The 19,872-nt window shown below is 41.3% G+C and overlaps 1 pseudogene; it reads right to left on the reverse strand.

Moving 5' to 3' along the window:
• Positions 1–7,445: 7,445 nt before the first annotated feature.
• Positions 7,446–19,872, reverse strand: part of LOC138666639 (zinc finger protein 850-like) — a 151,175-nt pseudogene continuing 138,748 nt past the window's right edge.

Raw genomic sequence — 19,872 nt, forward strand, 5'->3', positions numbered from 1 at the left:
AATGACCAAAAACCAGCTATTCATGAATTTCTTTTGGGGAAGGCGTTTATACTGTTCCGCGTTTGGTAAAATTGATAAAGCACTTTTATTCTTCGGGTCAGTACGATTACAGCGACACCTCATTTATATCATTTTTTTATGTTTTGGCGCTTTTATACGATAAAAACTTTTATAGAAAAAATAATTATTTTTGCATTGCTTTATTCTCAGGACTATAACTTTTTTATTTTTTTGGTGATCATGCTGTATGGTGGCTCGTTTTTTGTGGGACAAGATGACGTTTTCAGCGGTACCATGGTTATTTGTATCTGTCTTTTTAATCGCGTGTTATTCCACTTTTTGTTCGGCAGTATGATAATAAAGCGTTTTTTGCTTCGTTTTTTTTTTTTCTTACAGTATTTACTGAAGGGGTTAACTAGTGGGCCAGTTTTATAGGTCAGGCCGTTACGGACGCGGCGATGCTAAATATGTATACTTTTATTTATTTATTTTTATTTAGATAAAGAAATGTATTTATGGGAATAATATATATATATTTTTTTCATTATTTAGGAATTTTTTTTTTTTACATATTTGGAAAAAAAAAATTTAAACTTTTTTACTTTGCCCCAGGGGGGACATCACAGATCGGTGATCTGACAGTTTGCACAGCACTCTGTCAGATCACCGATCTGTCTGAGAGCACTGCAGCCTTACCAAGCGCCTGCTCTGAGCAGGCACTTGGTAAGCCACCTCCCTCCCTGCAGGACCCGGATGCCGCGGCCATCTTGGATCCGGGCCTGCTACAGGGAGGGAGGTGAGGAGACCCTCGCAGCAACGCGATCACATCGCGTTGCTGCGGGGGGCTCAGGGAAGCCCGCAGGGAGCCCCCTCCCTGCGCGATGCTTCCCTGCTCCGCCGACACACCGCGATCATGTTTGATCGCGGTGTGCCGGGGGTTAATGTGCCGGGAGCGGTCCGTGACCGCTCCTGACACATAGTACTGGATGTCAGCTGCGATAGGCAGCTGACACCCGGCCGCGATCCCCCCGTGGCCGATCGCGTTTGACGTACTATCTTGTCGGTGGGCATACGGGCCCACCCCACCTCGACGGGATAGTACGTCTAATGTCAGAAAGGGGTTAATTTTGTAGAAAAAAAGCAGATCACAGACATGGCACAAAACTAAAGTCATTTCAAATGGCAACTTTCTGGCTTTAAGAAACACTAAAAGAAATCAAGAACAAAAAAATGTGGTAATCAGTAATGGTTACTTTTTTTAACCAAGCATAGGGGAAAAATTATGGAATCACTCAATTCTAAGAAAAAAATTATGGAATCATGAAAAACAAAAAAACACTCCAACACATCACTAGTATTTTGTTGCACCACCTCTGGCTTCTATAACAACTTGCAGTCTCTGAGGCATGGTCTCAGTGTCACACAGGACTCTTCATCAATCTGGATCCAACTGTCTCTGATTGCTGTTGCCAGATCAGCTTTGCAGGTTGGAGCCTTGTCATGGACCATTTTCTTCAACTTCCACCAAAAATTTTCAATTGGATTGAGATCCGGACTATTTGCAGGCAATGACATTGACCTTATCTGACTTTTTTCAAGGAATGTTTTCACAGTTTTTGCTCTATGGCAGGATGCATTATCATCTTGAAAAATGATTTCATCATCCCCAAACATGCTTTCAATTGATGGGATAAGAAAAGTGTCCAAAATATCAACATAAACTTGTGCATTTATTGAAGACTAGATGGCAGCCCGATTCTAAAGAATCGGGAGTCTAGAATCCATATATACTTTATTTATTCAAATGTAAGAATAATACAATTAATAAATAATAGTAAGAAAGAACAAAAAATGGCTGCACTCACCAGCTCTTGACAATTCTTGTTATTTAAGGTACAGTTACACAGGATCCATGAACATGCTTATGAGGGGAGGGATGAAAGACATCAGACGACAACTTTGCGTGTTTGAATGCAGATATTAATAAATAGGCAGTTTATATTGCAGAGAAATTGCTGGGCAATAATGGACAATGTCCTTATGTGGCAAATAATAGAGCAATATACCCAATGTGGCAAAGAAGAGGTTAATAAACGGCAGTCTCTCAGTATAACAGTCAGTGAATAATAGGCAGTATATGGAGAAAACACCAAACAAAAGTTCAAAATTGGTGTGAAAATGTCATGGAACCACTTCACAACTAAATATATATAGTTTTGGTAAATGGTATTATCATTTTTTTGACGAAATTCGGCAGGAGCTTGAAGAGCAACGTCACTGGGCCCGCCTCCACGCAGTAGAAACTTGCTGTGAGGTAAAAATTCAAAAATCACACCAAAATGGCAGGCGGAGTGTGTCACAGTACGGCACGTTTCTGATTGGTCGCTCGCAGCAGGCGGCAACCAATCAGACACTGGACACTGTTGACGTCACTTATCTCCGGACATTAGCTCCAGACATTATCTCCGCACATTAGCTCCGGACATTAGCTCCGGACATTAGCTCTGGACAAAGCCACGGAAGTTGGCACAAATTGCAGGAAGTAGTATTCTAGGCAATTAATCTCCGGACATTAGCTCCGGACATTAGCTCCGGACAAAGCCACGGAAGTTGGCACAAATTGCAGGAAGTAGTATTCTAGGCAATTATATATTAGATGTAATGACAGCCATCTCCCCAGTGCCTTTACCTGACATGCAGCTCCATATCATCAATGACTGGAAATTTGCATGTTCTCTTCAGGCAGTCATCTTTATAAATCTCATTGGAAGTGCACCAAACAAAGATTCCAGCATCACCTTGCCCAATGCAGATTCACGATTCATCACCGAATATGACTTTCATCCAGTCATCCACAGTCCACGATTGCTTTTCCTTAGCTCATTGTAACCTTGTTTTTTTCTGCTTAGGTGTTAATGATGGCTTTCGTTTAGCTTTTCTGTATGTAAATCCCATTTCCTTTAGGCGTTCTCTTACAGTTCGGTCACAGACGTTGACTCCAGGTTCCTCCCATTCGTTCCTCATCTGTTTTATCGTGAATTTCCTGTTTTGGAGACATATTGCTTGAAGTTTCCGGTCTTGATGCTTTGATGTCTTCCTTGGTCTGCCAGTGGGTTTGCCTTTAACAACCTTCCCATGTTGTTTGTATTTGGTCCAGATTTTAGACACAGCTGACTGGGAACAACCAACATCTTTTGCAACATTGCGTGATGATTTACCCTCTTTTAAGAGTTTGATAATCCTCTCCTTTGTTTCAATTAACATCTCTCCTGTTGGAGCCATGATTCATGTCAGTCCACTTGGTGCAACAGCTCTCCAAGGTGTGATCACTCCTTTTTAGATGCACACTAACGAGCAGATCTAATTTGATGAAGGTAATAGTTTTGGTTATAAAAATTTAGAGGGTGATTCCATAATTTTTTCCTCAGAATTGAGGGATTCCATAATTTTTTCACCTATGCTTGGTTAAAAAAGTAACAATTACTGACTACCACATTTTTTGTTTTTGATTTCTTTTAGTGTTTCTTAGAGCCAGAAAGTTATCATTTGAAATGACTTTAGTTTTGTGCCATGTCTGGGAACTGCTTTTTTTCTACAAAATTAAACAATTGAATGAACATCCTCCAAGGTCGGTGATTCCATAATTTTTGCCAGGGGTTGTACACACAATACACATGCGATCGAGAGAGAGAGACCGCAGAACGGAACTTTTGCATGATTGTACGGAGAATGCATGGGAAAACCGGATTCGGAGGCCGGATTCATCATTTTACATGTCAGCTTCATCCGTTTATCGCTGGAACCGTCGCTGGGAGTTTTTTCGCCAAACAGAAAAAACGTTCCTATGAATGTTTTCTCCGGCCGCCGGAAAATAAATATTAGAAGGTGTACAGCAAAAAACGGATGAAACGTGTGGCCATCAGGCGCAATCCGGCGCTAATACAACTCTGAGAAAAAAACGGATCTGGCGGAAAAAAACGGATGTTTTTTTCAAAACTCGCCAGATTGTGCCTGACAGCAAAAACCTGATGTGTGAAAGTAGACTAACTCAGAACTGAAAAAAAAGATTAACCCCTGCCTGCTGACGGGATAGTACGTCAGCTGGCAGTATCGCCTGCTTTGAGGTGGGCTCCAGTGGTGAGCCCACCTCAAAGCCGCGACATGTCAGCTGTTTTCAACAGCCGACATGTGCCCACAATGGGCGCGAGTGGAATCGGGATCCGCCAGCGCCCATTAACTAGTTAAATGCCACTGACAGCGGCATTTAAGTGGCCGGAAATAAGCACACCGCTGACCCCGGTCACGTGATAGGGGGGCATTGATGTGTTGCCATCACAACGAGAGATCTCCTGAAGACCTATATGGTTGTTGATGACGGATTGCTGTGGTCGGCGCTCATAAGCAATGCTATAATTCAGCTACATAGAGGTGATCTGTGCTTCACCTCTATGTAGCAGAGGCGATCGAGTTGTGCATGCTTCTAGCCTCCTATGGAGGCTATTGAAGCATGGCAAAATTTAAAAAAAATGTGTTTACAAATATAAAAAATAAAATAAAAAAAACATAAAAGTCCAAATCACCCCCCTTTTGCACCAATCAAAATAAAACAATTAAAAAAAATTAAACCTACACATATTTGTTATCGTCGAATTCAGAATCGCCCGATCTATCAATAAAAAATGGATTAACCTGATCGCTAAACAGTGTAGCGAGAAAAAAAAATCAAAATGCCAGAATTACGTTTTTTTGGTCACCACAACATTGCTTTAAAATGCAAGAACGGGTGATCAAAAGAACGTATCTGCACCAAAATGGTATCATTAAAAACGTCAGCTCAGCACGCGAAAAATAAGCCCTCACCCAACCCCAGATCACAGAAAATGGAGACGCCACGGGTATCGGAAAATGGCACAATTTTTTTTTTATTAGCACACTTTGGAATTTTTTTTACCACTTCGATAAAAAAGAACTTTTACATGTTTGGTGTCTATGAACTCATAATGAAAGAGAATCAAAATAGCAGGTCAGTTTTAGCATTTAGTAAACCTAGCAAGAAAAGCCAAACAAAAAACAAGTGTGGGATTGCACTTTATTTGTAATTTCATCATACTTGGAATTTTTTTCCCGCTTTCTGTTACACGACATGGTAAAACCAATGGTATCGTTCAAAAGTACAACTCATCCCACAAAAAATAAGCCCTCGCATGGTCATATTGACAGAAAAAGTTATGGCTCTGGAAAGAAGGGGAGCAAAAAACAAAAACTAAAAAAAATGAAAAAAGCTCCTGGGGTTATACAACAACCACAAAACAGATTTCATCAACCGAGATATCATAATTTCTTAACAAAGGATGAATTGCCGTGTATACTATAATCACTGTTTTAAGAGAGCAATTTCTAAGGTTATTTTTCAGCAATTTATTAAAATCCTCTAGGCCTAGAACCTCATCCTCAAATATTACTGTACACTACACTGCTTCTCCTAGTTTCTTTCCCCATTGTAAGGGTATGTGCACACGCTGCGGATTCGCAGCGGATTGGACGCTGCGGATTCACAGCAGTTTTCCATGAGTTTACAGTACCATGTAAACCTATGGAAAACAAAATCCACAGTGCACATGCTGCGGAAATGCAGCGGTTTACATTCCGCAGCATGTCAATTCTTTTTGCGGATTCCGCAGCGGTTTGCACCTGCTCAATAGGGGTAAAACCGCAGGTGGAATGCGCACAAAAACCGGGGTAAATCCGCGTTAATTCCGCAGTGCAGTTTTCCTGTGGATTTACCAGAATCAGTTTGGAAAAATCCGCACCCCTTTCCGCAGCATGTGCACGTGGCCTAAGACTTTGTGAAAGATACAGAAGAGAATGCCTTTGGGAGTCCATTTTAAGATCATTGCAGTTGGTTTCTTCCTATGGGATTTAATTGCTACATCCCCACATGTTGTCCTGCTGATAGGACTTAGAATTAACAGATTTAAATTCTAAATTATTATTTTTCCATCATATTATGTAATGCCTCCTTTGCTCTCCCTCAACGCCATAGATTCTAAGGCAATGTCTTTGTAAATCCTTTTATGCCCCAAAAATAACAAAAGTATTCTAGGAGTGATACCTTCATTGGCTAAGAAGAAGAATGGTTAGCCAATAAAGGTCTCCTTCCTAGAATATTTTTGTCATCTTTGGACATGAAAGTATGAAAGTATTAACATCGATTTTTCTGGCTAAAAACGTACAACAATATAATTTTCCTATTGTACATTAAGACAATATCTTAACATCTAAAGAATAAAAATATAGATTCAAACAAGTTTTAAGATGTTTTTAATAATGATTGGTAACAAATTAACAAAAAGGGTTGTCTAATGCCTCTCTTCTCCTTTTCATCTGACATCAGGGGTCGGGAGATGTTACTGTACATGATCAGGAAAGTCTCTAACTCAACTATATGATTTTTAACTGATCTCATCCAGTGGTATACTGTTACCGGCTGCAAATCAGGTGGCTGCTATAGGGGCTTGTGAGCCAGGAAAACTTGGTGTCGAACAACCCTGCTTCGTTTCCCAGTTTCACAATTATCTGCTTCCTCAGGCAGACAGTTCCTTGTTCCCCCATTGATTCTGCACAAATGGAGAGATCATGCCTCTAGATCATGATTGTTGGGTGGAGCCTAAATTCGCACACAGCAAAGACCAGATCAGCGCGTGGTGTGAATGGGGGTGGGTGAGTAGTTTTTCTATTGTTTCAGTGCATTTTAATACGAGGTGAGGAGGAGTACAAAACTGGATTAAAGAGCACACTGAATTGCTCATTCTGTATTGCGTCTACTGTGAGGAAGTCATAGACTGTTTGGAGTACTGCTGGGCCATCATACTATATTGATGGGAATACCGGAGGCCTAATGCTATATTAGGGGCACTGTGAGGGCCTCATACTGCATTGGTGGGTACACGTGAACGATGGTTTTGACATCATATTGTATTGGGGGAATCATACTGTGCAAGGGGTAATTGTAGATGGGGACCATAAGGACATTCTTTTTATTTCCCATTTACCTCTCCCTTGTCTTTAAGCGTTGGGATGCATGCTCTTTTGCGACTGCACTTGTACACCACATATAATTGTTTTATTTTGTATTTTGGTTTTGCAAGGGCAGTCAATTCCTAGTTTTGCTATGCTACCCCTTGGATTTTTGTTTAGGCCTCTTGTCTCATCTAATTATTAGATTAGCCTGTTAAATAGAAGAGACTAGTTAGGAGTTGGATGGTGGCTTCACAAACGGCCCTAGTCATGTACAGGTGCTTTTCTCCATTGCAGGTGTCAAACTCGACAGAGAGCAGCACCAGACAATCATTTAAAGTTGTAACTAAACAGTACATAGAGATGTTAATTATTCTATATAATTTATTCACATATAGCTGTGTTTTTTAAATTGTTTTTCAATAACAAAACAGTGATTGGTAATCGTATACACTTTATAATTATAGTTTTGTGCTCTAAATTGTTTATTTTTTCTCTTGTAGATTTGTAATATTACTATAACTTGTATTTTTCTTGAACATGTTGTCAATAAAATACAAAAAAAGGTTAAGTTCCTATGTGCGATCTTTGATGTCTAGCAAGAGATGATTTCTCTGTAAAACATTTTCCACATTCTGAACATGAGAATGGCTTTTCCCCTGTGTGATTTCTTTGATGTTTAAGAAGCTGTGATTTCTCGTTAAAACTTTTTCCACATTCTGAACATGAATACGGCTTCTCCCCTGTGTGAGTGTTCTGATGTGCAACAAGATGTTTTTTCTCTGTAAACCGTTTTCCACATTCTAAGCATGAAAATGGCTTCTCCCCTTTGTGAATTCTCTGATGTGTGACAAGATTTGTTTTCTGATTAAAAAATATCCCGCATTCTAAACATGAAAATGGCTTTTCCCCAGTATGAATTCTCTGATGTGTAACAAGGTTTGATTTCTGACAAAAACATTTCCCACATTCTAAACATGAAAATGGCTTCTCCCCTGTGTGACTTCTCTGATGTGTAATAAGATAGGATTTTTCTGTAAAACATTTCCCACATTCTGAACATGAAAATGGCTTTTCTCCAGTGTGAATTCTCTGATGTGTAACAAGAATTGTTTTCCGATTAAAACATTTCCCACATTCTGAACATGAAAAAGGCTTCTCTCCTGAATGACTTTTCTGATGAGTAACAAGGTATGATTTTTCTGTAAAACATTTCCCACATTCTGAGCATGAAAATGGCTTTTCCCCTGTGTGAATTCTCCGATGTGTGACAAGTTGGTAATTCTTGCTATAACGTTTCCCACATTCTGAACATGAATATGGCTTTTCCTTGGTTTGAATTCTCTGATCTGTAACAAGTCTTTTGTTTTGCATATTGTTCTTTGATGCTGCAGAAGAGAGAACCTGTTGAAAATGATCTGATGATAGATCTTTTCTATGAAGGGCTAGAGGTGCATCTGGGATAATGTCATGCTCTTCACATGTATTTGTTGTGATGTCATAATCATTTGCATCAAAATCTGAAAATAACAGATGTCCCTCCGATCGTCTGGTCCAGTCATCTGCCAAGAATAAAACCGATATGTTTTCAAAAACTTGAAATTATATTCACATTATTCTATATTTTATAGCATTAACTAACTAAGACGGTAGACAAAAGCAGCGACTATTGGATTATGATGTTAGGCCACCAGCTTCTGCTTTTTCAATTTTTCACTTCCCTATTTAAGCGAATTGTTTCACGTTATATTAATTACTTGTAAAGTAAGTCAGTGCTATTAAGTGATCAGCTGTTCACATATTCACACTGTGGAGTTCTGCGTCATAGAAGAAAATGGCAACTGATGGTCCACAAGGAAACATTTCCAACATAGTCTATACTTGTTCAGTTAATGGATACACATTGAGCATAATGTCCAAGTATCTCCTCTGCGGCAGGTCAGGAGGGTGCTATGACTGCAGAGGATAGATGTCTATGCAAATAGTTTAAAATAGCCTCTTTTTTTCTTTAACCCCTTCATGACCTTGGGATTTTTCATTTTTCCGTGTTCGTTTTTCACTCCCCTTCTTCCCAGAGCCATAACTTTTTTATTTTTCTGTCAATTTGGCCATGTGTGGGCTTATTTTATTGCGGGACGAGTTGTACTTTTGAACAACATCATTGGTTTTAGCATGTCGTGTACTAGAAAACGGGAAAAAAATTCCAAGTGCGGTGAAATTGCAAACAAAGTGCAATCCCACACTTGTTTTTTGTTTGGCTTTTTTGCTAGGTTCACTAAATGCTAAAACTGACCTGCCATTATGATTCTCCAGGTCAGTACGAGTTCATAGACACCTAACATGACAAGGTTATTTTTTATCTAAATGGTGAAAAAAAATTCCAAACTTTGCTAAAAAAAAAAAAAAAAATTGCGCCATTTTCCGATACTCGTAGCGTCTCCATTTTTCGTGATCTGGGGTCGGTTGAGGGCTTATTTTTTTTGCGTGCCGAGATGACGTTTTTAATGATAGCATTTTGGTGCAGATACGTTCTTTTGATCGCCCGTTATTGCATTTTAATGCAATGTCGCGGCGACCTAAAAAACGTAATTCTGGCGTTTGGAATTTTTTTCTCGCTATGCCGTTTAGCGATCAGGTTAATGCTTTTTTTTAATTGATAGATCGGGCGATTCTGAGCGCGTCGATACCAAATATGTCTAGATTTGATTTTTTTTATTGATTTATTTTGATTGGGGCGAAAGGGGGGTGATTTAAACTTTTATATTTTTTTTATTTTTTTCACTTTTTTTTAACTTTTTTTTTTTAACTTTTGCCATGCTTCAATAGCCTCCATGGGAGGCTAGAAGCAGGCACAACTCGATCACCTCTGCTACATAGCAGCGATCTATGTAGCAGAAATGGAGGTGTGCTGTGAGCGCCGACCACAGGGTGGCGCTCACAGCCACCGGTGATCAGTAACCATAGAGGTCTCTAGGACCTCTATGGTTACCATCCTGACGCATCACCGACCCCCGATCATGTGACGGGGGTCGGCGATGACGTCATTTCCGGCCGCCCGGCCGGAAGCGGTGGTTAAATGCCGCTGTCTGCGTTTGACAGCGGCATTTAACTAGTTAATAGGTGCGGGCAGATCGCGATTCTGCCCGCGCCTATTACGGGCACATGTCAGCTGTTCAAAACAGCTGACATGTCCCGGCTTTGATGCGGGCTCACCGCGGAGCCCTGCATCAAAGCAGGGGATCTGACCTCGGACGTACTATCCCGTCCGAGGTCAGAAAGGGGTTAAAGGCTAAATATGTACAAACAAACCCTAAATAATTAAACATAATTGTGAAAGTCAGGGAATACAGCAGAATTTGTAACTTTTCTGCTTTCAAAAGTTACTACTCACCTGGGTAGTTAAATGTAAGAATCTCCTCTTTACACTGCTCGTCATCACCCCTCATATATGTCTCTGTAGTATTAATATGGGTCAGATCTTCATCCTGAAAGAAATACTGTAAAAGTCACAGACAGATGGAGAGGTTGTAAGTACATAAACATGACAACCACAATGACAACAGTAATTACCACATAGCTGCAGGTCTCCTGTATTAATCTGTATAAACCTCTTGGCTCCTAATTCTAACCAGCAGTCTCCATAAAAAGAAAATTGTGAGAAGATCCAGACATGTAATGTCTATGATCAGTTTTATCCTGTCATCGCCACCAGATATAAGCAGAAAATGCAGTTGACTATACAACCCTGCAGTCGTACCTAATATACAACAAGAAAAAGAAACTCCACAGGCTTCGACTGAAAGCAGGATTATACTCCAGCACCAGTCAGGATTCTCTTAAACACTACAGCATGGGGCATAACTGCCAAAGGACACAGGTACAGTCAGCTGTGTTATTAATTTGTTATCTCACGACCCCACTAATCTAGAACTTAATGTACTTTCCAGAGGTCTCATATTCTGTCCTACAAAATCTCTAGACAAAACAGAACTTTGTAGTGACATGGAACAATACTTCAGGAGACTTAGAGTGAGAAAGTTCTTCTCTGCCAAAGATGACTTGGGACTTCTGGACAGCCAAACTCAAGTCAGACTACAGAATAAGAAAAATTCTGACTGGACACCTAATTCTGTCCGCAATACCATTTTGGACTAACATATTGTCTCATTTAGACATTCGGTGCAGTCCACAATATTGAGTAAAAAAGCAAAGGAAACATCTAATATCAGCTTGCAGGAGAGAAAGGCGATTCACGGTCTGAAGAACAACAGGGAGATCACTATTAAGCCTGCGGACAAAGGTAGTGCCATAGTTCTCTTTAATATAGCCGACTACATCAAAGAGGCACACAGACAACTGATGGATATACAGTACTACACCAAACTGGATGATGACCTAACTCCAAAATATCTAAGGGAATTGAAAAAAGTCATCAAATATCTGTGTACAAACTCCATAAACCTTCTGGACTTAAACCTGAGAATCCAAGGATGGGAACTTTCTATATGCTTCCCAAGATTCATAAGCCAGGCAACCAAGGGAGACTAATTATCTCAGGGGTGGGAACACTCACTGAAAAAATCTCATGGTGGGTAGAAAACATCCTTAAGCCGCTGGTAAGGAAGACAGCCAGCTACATACAGGACACTACAGATAAGCTGTCCACGATTGGTCCCCACCTCGAAAGCACCATCTTATCCACCATGGATGTTGAATCCTTATATTCTAATATCCAATACGAAGATGGACTAACCGCCTGCTGAATGTTTCTTGAGGACAATGGGATCCCTTCCGAGTCTGCGATAACACCAGATTCATCCTCACTCACAACTTTATCTCTTTCAGTGAGGAGCTATATCTACAACGCATCGGCACTGCTATGGGAAGTAAAATGGCACCCCAGTATGCCAACCACTGCATGGCTAAAGTGTAAAATGACTTTTTAACATCCTGCTGCAGCAAACCCTTTGCCTATTTCCGTTAAATCGATGATATCTTAATAATCTGGACTGAGTCCGAACAAAACTTCTAAATTTCCATGAAAAATTCAACAAATTTCATCCTACCATAAACTTGACATTGCGCCACTCAAAAGCAAAAATCAACTTTCTAGACACCACCATAAAAGTCCAAAATGGTTCGTTCCAAACATCAGTGTATCGGAAACCAATGGACCGTCCCACATACCTCAGATGGGACAGCTTCCATCCAAAACACATTAAAAAGTCCATTGTCTACAGCCAGGCCCTCAGATATGACCGTATCTGTTCCCGTCCTAAGGACAGGGATGAACAACTAACCCAGCTTAAACTGTCATTTTTAAACCAAGGTTACCATCCCACCTCCATTGATGATCAGATCATTAGGGCCACAAGGCCTACAACCCACAGCTTGAAATACTGAGAAAAATGGCTAAGAAACTTCACCATATTCTACACAAGGATAACCGGTTAAAAATATTATTCAAAGACCCCCCTTGCTATGTTACAGGCAACCTCCTAATTGATTTCATGACACCTTCTCTCCATCTGATACCTGATGATTCTGAGGAATGTTGTGAGTTTCTTGTTTACAGTCCTGTGGAAAAAGAGGACGGGGACATCTCTCTGGTGTTGTCCTCTTACTGGATAGAACTGGAGGAAACGAATACAGGGACTAAATTCAATCTTTACATACAGATAATTATAGGTTTTGTGTATTAAATCCTGTCTATTACCTGGAGATGCGGGGGGCTGGGGAACCTCCATAATGATGTCCTTGTACAGATCTTTGTGTCCTTCTAAATACTCCCACTCCTCCATGGAGAAATAGACGGTGACATCCTGACACCTTATAGGAACCTGACATATACAATGATACCGTCATCCCTGATACCTTCATAGCATTACTGTATAATGTCCCAGCAGTGTCACCTCTCCAGTCAGCAGCTCAATCATCTTGTATGTCAGTTTCAGGATAGTCTGATCATTCATGAACTCATTTAGCAGGGGTCTTCCCCATCTCTCAGACGTAGGAGCCCGACAGCGCTCACTAGAGGTCTTCTTCACTACTGTGTAATCCTGATTATGGAGAGACACAATAATAAATCTCACTACAGACATTTCCAGAGTCCTCACCTCTATGGTTCTGTCCGTCTGTTATTCCCATAGATATGAATGATGTAATGTGACGTCATCAGAATCTCTCACCTCTCCAGTAAGCTGGAATAGGATCTCTAGCGAGAGGTGTAATATCTTCTCCGCTATCTTGTCCCTATCCATTCTTGACGAGTCAATCAGGAAAATTCTGTAATAAGCGGGAAAACCTATGTTGATATATAAAGTGTATCTGTTTTATTTTCTTGTAAGCAGCAGAAGCAACATTATTGGTGAGCAAATCTATTCAAAACAAATATATTTTGCTGCAAAGAAGAAAAATGCAGATAGCACTCACCAGTCCTTAAAACTTAATCCTTTATTCGAACTTTAAAATGTCATGGCCAGAGGAACAGGTTGCTGGGATGTGCGACCTGGTGTAAGACGACGGCCGTTTCGCGCCACTTATCGCTTCAACGGGTCTATTGACGGTTAGACCCGTTGAAGAGCTAAATGGCGCGAAACGGCCGTCGTCTTACACCAGCTCGCACATCCCAGCAACCTATTCTCCTAGCCATGACATTTTAAAGTTCGAATAAAGGATGAAGTTTTAAGGACCGGTGAGTGCTATCTTCATTTTTCTTCTTTGCTGCATACACCCTGTTTTTGCAGCATGAGTTCATAGAGGCGGTCTCTATCCGGAAAGCACTCTATTCAGCATATGGTTGTCTGGCCCACAGCAGTGCCGTTATATTTTTTTCTTTTTTGCATATGTAAATATATTTTGTTGTTCGTTTTACTTACTACCAGACCTAACAGACAATTCTCTATACTACTCCATCTAAACCTGTCCTCCGCCTTTGACACAATCAACAACTCTCTCATGCTATAAATCCTCTTTTCCCTTGGTGTCAAAGACTTTGAACTCTTAAGGTACCTTCACACTGAGCAACTTTAGAACGAGAATGACAGCGATCCGTGACATTGCAGCGTTCTGGATAGCGATCTCGTTGTGTTTGACACGCAGCAGCGATCAGGATCCTGCTGTGACATCGCTGGTCGTAGCTAGAAGTCCGGAACTTTATTTGGTCGTCAGGTCGGCGTGATTCGTCATGTTTGACAGCAAAAGCAACGATGCCTGCAATGTTTTTTCATGGAGCGAACAACCAGCGAGAACGATAAGTACGTCACTGGATTGCTCCTGCATCGTTCTGCTGTTGCCGTGTTTGACGTCTCCTAGCGACCTAAACAGCGACGCTGCAGCGATCGGCTCGTTGTCTATATCGCTGCAGCGTCGCTTAATGTGATGGTACCTTTATGGATCTCCTCATACCATTGTAAACGTAGAGTTAGCATCTCACACTCCCACACTATCTCCTCATCCCTCCGTCTGTTAGTGTCCCTTAATGCTCTGTCCTCTCAATCTATACCTTTGGCCTCGGACAACTCATAAAGTCTCAGGGTTCCAATAACAACTATACTCTGATGACAAACAGATTTCCTACTCTAGCCCAGACACTGTCTCTCTACTGTCCAGAATCCCAGAGTGTCTACCAGCCATATACTCCATATACTCCTTCTTCTCTCATATAGTAACATAGTAACATAGTTAGTAAGGCCGAAAAAAGTCATTTGTCCATCCAGTTCAGCCTATATTCCATCATAATAAATCCCCAGATCTACATCCTTCTACAGAACCTAATAATTGTATGATACAATATTGTTCTGCTCCAGGAAGACATCCAGGCCTCTCTTGAACCCCTCGACTGAGTTCGCCATCACCACCTCCTCAGGCAAGCATTTCCAGATTCTCACTGCCCTAACAGTAAAGAATCCTCTTCTATGTTGGTGGAAAAACCTTCTCTCCTCCAGACGCAAAGAATGCCCCCTTGTGCCCATCACCTTCCTTGGTATAAACAGATCCTCAGCGAGATATTTGTATTGTCCCCTTATATACTTATACATGGTTATTAGATCGCCCCTCAGTCGTCTTTTTTCTAGACTAAATAATCCTAATTTCGCTAATCTATCTGGGTATTGTAGTTCTCCCATCCCCTTTATTAATTTTGTTGCCCTCCTTTGTACTCTCTCTAGTTCCATTATATCCTTCCTGAGCACCGGTGCCCAAAACTGGACACAGTACTCCATGTGCGGTCTAACTAGGGATTTGTATAGAGGCAGTATAATGCTCTCATCATGTGTATCCAGACCTCTTTTAATGCACCCCATGATCCTGTTTGCCTTGGCAGCTGCTGCCTGGCACTGGCTGCTCCAGGTAAGTTTATCATTAACTAGGATCCCCAAGTCCTTCTCCCTGTCAGATTTACCCAGTGGTTTCCCGTTCAGTGTGTAATGGTGATATTGATTCCTTCTTCCCATGTGTATAACCTTACATTTATCATTGTTAAACCTCATCTGCCACCTTTCAGCCCAAGTTTCCAACTTATCCAGATCCATCTGTAGCAAAATACTATCTTCTCTTGTATTAACTGCTTTACATAGTTTTGTATCATCTGCAAATATCGATATTTTACTGTGTAAACCTTCTACCAGATCATTAATGAATATGTTGAAGAGAACAGGTCCCAATACCGACCCCTGCGGTACCCCACTGGTCACAGCGACCCAGTTAGAGACTATACCATTTATATCCACCCTCTGCTTTCTATCACTAAGCCAGTTACTAACCCATTTACACACATTTTCCCCCAGACCAAGCATTCTCATTTTGTGCACCAACCTCTTGTGCGGCACGGTATCAAACGCTTTGGAAAAATCGAGATATACCACGTCCAATGACTCACCGTGGTCCAGCCTATAGCTTACCTCTTCATAAAAACTGATTAGATTGGTTTGACAGGAGCGATTTCTCTTAAACCCATGCTGATATGGAGTTAAACAGTTATTCTCATTGAGATAATCCAGAATAACATCCCTCAGAAACTCTTCAAATATTTTACCAACAATAGAGGTTTGACTTACTGGCCTATAATTTCCAGGTTCACTTTTAGAGCCCTTTTTGAATATTGGCACCACATTTGCTATGCGCCAGTCCTGCGGAACAGACCCCGTCGCTATAGAGTCCCTAAAAATAAGAAATAATGGTTTATCTATTACATTACTTAGTTCTCTTAGTACTCGTGGGTGTATGCCATCCGGACCCGGAGATTTATCTATTTTAATCTTATTTAGCCGGTTTCGCACCTCTTCTTGGGTTAGATTGGTGACCCTTAATATAGGGTTTTCATTGTTTCTTGGGATTTCACCTAGCATTTCATTTTCCACCGTGAATACCGTGGAGAAGAAGGTGTTTAATATGTTAGCTTTTTCCTCGTCATCTACAACCATTCTTTCCTCACTATTTTTTAAGGGGCCTACATTTTCAGTTTTTATCCTTTTACTATTGATATAGTTGAAGAACAGTTTGAGATTAGTTTTACTCTCCTTAGCAATGTGCTTCTCTGTTTCCTTTTTGGCAGCTTTAATTAGTTTTTTAGATAAAGTATTTTTCTCCCTATAGTTTTTTAGAGCTTCAATGGTGCCATCCTGCTTTAGTAGTGCAAATGCTTTCTTTTTACTGTTAATTGCCTGTCTTACTTCTTTGTTTAGCCACATTGTGTTTTTCCTATTTCTAGTCCTTTTATTCAAGGTATAAACCGCTTACAGTGCCTATTTACGATGTTCTTAAACATTTTTCATTTATTATCTGTATTCTTATTTCTGAGGATATTGTCCCAGTCTACCAGATTAAGGGCATCTCTAAGCTGGTCAAACTTTGCCTTCCTAAAGTTCAGTGTTTTTGTGACTCCCAGACAAGTCCCCCTAGTGAAAGACAGGTGAAACTGTACAATATTGTGGTCGCTATATCCTAGATGCCCGACCACCTGCAGATTTGTTATTCTGTCAGGTCTATTAGATAGTATTAGGTCTAAAAGTGCTGCTCCTCTGGTTGGATTCTGCACCAATTGTGAAAGATAATTTTTCTTGGTTATTAGCAGAAACCTGTTGCTTTTATGGGTTTCACAGGTTTCTGTTTCCCAGTTAATATCCGGGTAGTTAAAGTCCCCCATAACCAGGACCTCATTATGGGTTGCAGCTTCATCTATCTGCTTTAGAAGTAGACTTTCCATGGTTTCTGTTATATTTGGGGGTTTGTAACAGACCCCAATGAGAATTTTGTTACCATTTTTCCCTCCATGAATTTCGACCCATATGGACTCGACATCCTCATTCCCTTCGCTAATATCCTCCCTTAAAGTGGACTTTAGACAAGACTTTACATAGAGACAAACCCCTCCTCCTCTCCGATTTTTACGATCCTTTCTAAACAGACTGTAACCCTGTAAGTTAACTGCCCAGTCATAGCTTTCATCTAACCATGTCTCGGTTATTCCCACTATGTCAAAGTTACCTGTAGATATTTCTGCTTCTAGTTCTTCCATCTTGTTTGTCAGGCTTCTGGCGTTTGCGAGCATGCAGTTTAGAGGATTTTGTTTTGTTCCAATCTCCTCACTGTGGATTGTTTTAGAAATGTTCTTACCTCCCTTCTGAGTATGTTTTCCTGGGTCTTCTTTGTTCAAGTCTAATGTTTTTCTTCCCGTCCCCTCTTCTTCTAGTTTAACGCCCTCCTGATGAGTGTAGCGAGTCTTCTGGCGAATGTGTGTTTCCCAGGTTTGTTGAGGTGTAGTCCGTCTCTGGCGAGGAGTCCATCGTACAATTCACACCGTGGTCCAGGAATCCAAATCCTTGTTGTCTGCACCATCGTCTTAGCCAGTTGTTCGTATCAAGGATCCTGTTCCACCTCCTGGTGCCATGCCCGTCTACTGGAAGGATAGAAGAAAAAACTACCTGTGCATCCAGTTCCTTTACTTTCTTCCCCAACTCTTCAAAGTCCTTGCAGATTGTCGGTAGGTCCTTCCTTGCCGTGTCATTGGTGCCAACATGTATCAGAAGAAATGGGTGGACGTCCTTGGAGCTGAAGAGCTTTGGTATCCTATCGGTCACATCCTTGATCATCGCACCTGGAAGGCAGCATACTTCTCTTGCGGTTATGTCCGGTCTACAGATGGCTGCTTCTGTGCCTCTCAGTAGTGAGTCTCCCACCACCAACACTCTTCGATGCTTCTTGGCTGTACTTTTTGCTGTCACTTGTTGCTGTTTGCTCTTTTCTTTTTTGCTTGCTGGTATTGCTTCATCCTTAGGTGTGCCATCTTCATCCTCTACAAAGATTTGATATCGGTTCTTCAGTTGTGTGGTTGGTGATTTCTCCATGGTCTTCTTGCTTCTTTTGGTCACATGCTTCCACTCATCTGCTTTTGGGGGTTCTCTGACACTTTTTTCACCTTCTGTGACCAGTAGAGATGCTTCTGTTCTGTCTAGGAAGTCTTCATTCTCTTTGATGAGTTTCAAAGTTGCTATTCTTTCTTCCAGACCCCGCACCTTTTCTTCTAAAAGGGTCACTAGTCTACACTTCAGACAGGTGAAATTGGATTCTTCTTCTGGTCGATCTGTGAACATGTAGCACATGCTGCAGCTCACCATGTAGGTTGTCACATCTGCTATGTTGCTCCTAGATCCTGCTGACTTGCTGTGTTTTCCTTCTTGTGTAATCTACTCAGCCAAGCTTTCTTGCAATAATGTCCTACAGGCAAAAATTTGCGCGCCGTAAGGCGCGCGGTTTGGTGATGCTTTCCAAGCAGCTGGTCCCGGCTGTACCCAACGACCTTCTTGCTGAGGGAGACTCTTTGCTTTTCCCAGAAGGCACCTGGAATATGCAAATTATCCTCCTCAAGCTTGAATCCCTGGTTTGGTGATGCTTTCCAAGCAGCTGGTCCCGGCTGTACCCAACGACCTTCTTGCTGAGGGAGACTCTTCGCTTTTCCCAGAAGGCACCTGGAATATGCAAATTATCCTCCTCAAGCTTGAATCCCTGGTTTGGTGATGCTTTCCAAGCAGCTGGTCCCGGCTGTACCCAACGACCTTCTTGCTGAGGAAGACTCTTCGCTTTTCCCGGAAGGCACCTGGAATATGCAAATTATCCTCCTCAAGCTTGAATCCCTGGTTTGGTGATGCTTTCCAAGCAGCTAGTCCCGGCTGTACCCAACGACCTTCTTGCTGAGGGAGACTCTTCACTTTTCCCAGAAGGCACCTGGAATATGCAAATTATCCTCCTCAAGCTTGAATCCCTGGTTTGGTGATGCTTTCCAAGCAGCTGGTCCCGGCTGTACCCAACGACCTTCTTGCTGAGGGAGACTCTTCGCTTTTCCCAGAAGGCACCTGGAATATGCAAATTATTCTCCTCAAGCTTGAATCCCTGGTTCCTAAAACTAAGTGTGGACAAAACTGAACTCATCATCTTCATCCATTTCACCTAACCCCCCACAATGATATATCCCAATTAATGACACTATGCTTTACGCAGTACCTGAAGTCCACTGCCTCAGAGTGACCCTTGACTTATCTCCAAAGTCTGTCCTTTCCTCAACCCTCTATTAACTAAAATGTTAGTGCATCATCATGTCCCACCTCGACTACTGCAATATACTCCTCTGTGGCCGCCAAGCTAACTCTCTCACACCTTCACACAATTGTTCTTTTCAATTTTAATCCCATTTTATTTGTAATCTGTATTGTACAAATGATATTGTCTCCTTTATAATATCTTTCTTGAAATCCCATCCACTATGCTGTAACATTTGGACGCTGTGGATGTACGCAGCGTCCAATCCGCAGCGTTTACTGACATACCCTAAAAAAGGTCCTTAAGGGACAACACAGGAAT

The sequence above is a fragment of the Ranitomeya imitator genome, chromosome 2, assembly GCF_032444005.1.
Source record: "Ranitomeya imitator isolate aRanImi1 chromosome 2, aRanImi1.pri, whole genome shotgun sequence".
NCBI classification, from domain to species: domain Eukaryota; kingdom Metazoa; phylum Chordata; class Amphibia; order Anura; family Dendrobatidae; genus Ranitomeya; species Ranitomeya imitator.